General features: G+C 38.9%; 1 pseudogene; it reads right to left on the reverse strand.

Moving 5' to 3' along the window:
- Nucleotides 1-1,140: 1,140 nt before the first annotated feature.
- Nucleotides 1,141-2,903, reverse strand: LOC138385944 (tigger transposable element-derived protein 1-like; annotated as a pseudogene).
- Between the last annotated feature and the right edge of the window lie 515 nt (nt 2,904-3,418).

Consider the following 3,418-nt stretch of genomic DNA (forward strand, 5'->3'; position numbering starts at 1 on the left):
TCTCTTGGCATCTGACTGTACCTGGCTCTCCGCTGCCTTTTGAACATTCCTCGACCAGAAAAAACTTGTTCATAGAAGTCTCCTCATGAGGAATAAAAAGTCTTTAAGCATAAAGTCTTTCCCGCCAGCTTAAGAACACCAAAGCTAATGGATTGATTGGGACTCCATAATGTTGGGCTTTACAGCACTCCACAGCCGTCTGTACTGCCTGTGGCTGCATCAGAAGAACCTACCAATTAATGGGATACTTAATGGGATTATTGTGCTGATGGTTGGGGCTCTATTTTCTGTGAGTCTACTATTCACTCTTCTCCTCCACCCACTAGGCTCTCCCAGGAGCTCTAGAGTCAGCTTGCAGTAGCAGAACCAGGGAGGACTCAAGAATTTTTCCCAAAATAAAGGTGCTACAGCTAAATGGAACTGACCTAACAGAGCTCTTTGGGGGTGGATATGCCCTGTCTTCTGGCGAGACAGTTTGAAAAATTGGCAGATTCCAGCCATTCCTAAAGAATGATCATGCTACCTTGCATTTCATAGCACACAACACTCAATGAAATGCAGTAAGGCCTCATTATAAAACATCTTCTCATGGAAGGGGGTATGCTAGAGACAAGGCCACACAGGACAATACCTGAAGTGACTTGGAGAACAGTGATTTGGGATGGATGGAAGCAAAGAGAGATGCTAAAGGGAAAATAGGAAATAACAGCTCTCAAGGTCATTCTGTAAACTGCAACAATTACTGAGCATCAGCTATGTTCCAGGCACTGTGCTATGTTTTGGGCTTAGTGCTAACATAATAACACAGTCCCTCCCTGAGAGGTGCTCAGGGCTGAAAACTAGCTTTTTTCCCTGCTTTTCTTTTCAGATGAAATTTTGATAATAAATATAATACAGATTTATGTAAGTCAGAAAGCAACAACATAAACCCTATGGGCATACCTTGTAGATATTGTGGATTCAGTTTCACACCACAATAATGTGAATATTGCAACAAAGCAAGTCACATGATTTTTTTGGTTTTCCAGTGCATATAAAAGTCATGCTTACACTATACTGTGGTCTATTAAATGTGATAGCATTATGTCTAAAACACAATGTACATACCTTAATTTAAAAATACATTACTGCTAAAAAATTCTAACAATCATCTGAGTCTTTAGCAAGTTGTAATGTTTTTGCAGGTGGAGGGTCTTGCCTCAGTGTTGATGGCTGCTGACTGATCAAGGTGGTGGTCACTGAAGGCTGTGATGGCTGTATCAATTTCTTAAAACAACAATGAAATTTGCCACATTGATTGGTTCTTCCCTTCAGGAAAGATTTCTTTGTAGCATGTGATGCTATTTGATAATATTCTATCCACAGTAGAAATTTTTGCAAAATTAAAGTCAATCCTCTCAAACTCTGCTGCTGTTTTGTCAAATAAGTTGATGTAATATTCTAAATCCTTTGTTGTCATTTCAACAATGTTTACAGCATCTTCACCAGGAGTAGATTCCGTCTCAAGAAACCACTTTCTTTGCTCATCCATAAGAAGCAGCTCCTCCTCTGTTAAAGTTTTATCATGAGATTTCAGCAATTCAGTCACATCCTCAGGCTCCACTTCTAATTTTAGTGCTCTTGCTATTTCCACCACATCTGTAGTTACTTCCTCCACTGAAGTCTTAAACCCCACAAAGTCATACATGAGGGTCAGAATCAACCTCTTTCAAACTCCTGCTAATGTTGCTATTTTGACCTCCTCCCATGGATAACAGATGTTCTCAATGGCATCTGTAATGATGGATCCTTTCCAGAAAGTTTGCATTTGACTTTGCACACCTTCATCAGAGGAATCACTATCTATGGCAACTATAGCCTTATGAAATGTATTTCTTAAATAATAAGACTGGAAAGTTGAAATTCCTTCTTAATTCATGGGCTGTGGAATGGAAGTTGTGTTAGCAGGCATGAAAACATTAATCTCCTTGTACATCTCCAATAGAGCTATTGGGTGACCAGGTGCATTGTCAATGAGAAATAATATTTTGAGAAGAATCTTTTTTTCTGAGCAGGAGGTCTCAACAGTGGGCTTAAAATATTCAGTAAAACATGCTGTAAACAGATGTGCTGTCACCCAGGCTTTATTGTTCTATTTATAGAGCACAGGCAGAGTAGATTTAGCATAATTCTTAAGGACCCTAGGATTTTTGGAATGGTAAATGAGTATTGGCTTCAACTTAAAGTCAACAGCTGAATTAGCTCCCAAAGTCAGCCTGTTCTTTAAAGCTTTGAAGTCAGTCATTAACTTCTCCTCTCTAGCTGTAAAAGTCCTAGATGGCATCTTCTTCCAATAGAAGGCTGTTTCATCTGCACTGAAAATCTGTTGTTTAGTGTAGCACCTTTACCAATGATCTTAGCTAGATCTTCTTGATAACTTTTTATAGTTTCTACCTCAGCACTTGCTGCTTCACCTTGCACTTTTCTGTTATGGAGATGGCTTCTTTCCTTAAACTTCATGAACCAAACTTTGCTAGCTTCAAACTTTTCTTCTGCAGCTTCATCACCTCTCTCAGCCTTTAAAGAATTGAAGAGAGGGCTTTACTATGGATTAGGCTCTAGCTTAACAGAATGTTATGGCTGGTTTGATCTTCTATCCAGACCACTAAAACTTTCTCCATATCAGCAACAAGGCTGTTTCACTTTGTTATCATTCATGTGTTCACTGGAGTAGCACTTTTAATTTCCTTCAAGAACTTTTCCTTTGCATTCACAACTTGCCTAACTGTTTGGCATAAGAAGCCTGGATGTTGGCCTATCTCCGCTTTTGACATGCCTTCCTCACTAAGCTTAATCATTTCTAGCTTTTAATTTAAAGTGAGAGACATGTGACTCTTCCTTTCACTTGAACGCTTGAAGGGTATGTGTTATTAATTGGCTTAATTTCACTATTGTCATGTCTCAGGGAATAGAGAGGCCCAAGGAGAGGCAGAAAGATGAGGGAAAGGCTGGTCAGTGGAGCAGTCAGAACACACACAACATTGATTGATTAAGTTCACTGTCTTATATGGGTGTGGTTCATGGTGCCCCCCCCCAAAAAAAATTACAATAGTAACATCAAAGACATTGATCACAGATCACCATAACAGTTATAATAATGTAACAATAAATTTTGAAATGTTGTGCGAAGTACCAAAATGTGACACAGAGAAACAAAGTGGACACATGCTGTTGGAAAAGGAGTGCCAGTAGATTTGCTCGACGTACGGTTGCCACAAATCTTCCATTTGTTAAAAACACATTAATCTGTGAAGTGTAATAAAGTGAAGCACAATGAAATGAAGATGACTACACACGCACACATATAAATATATATAGAGAGAAAAGACAGAAAGTCAAGTGTCTTTACACATTGCATAGAAGCAAAAATAATTTTTAA

This window comes from Eulemur rufifrons, chromosome 7 (assembly GCF_041146395.1).
Source record: "Eulemur rufifrons isolate Redbay chromosome 7, OSU_ERuf_1, whole genome shotgun sequence".
In the NCBI taxonomy this organism is placed as follows: Eukaryota; Metazoa; Chordata; class Mammalia; order Primates; family Lemuridae; genus Eulemur; species Eulemur rufifrons.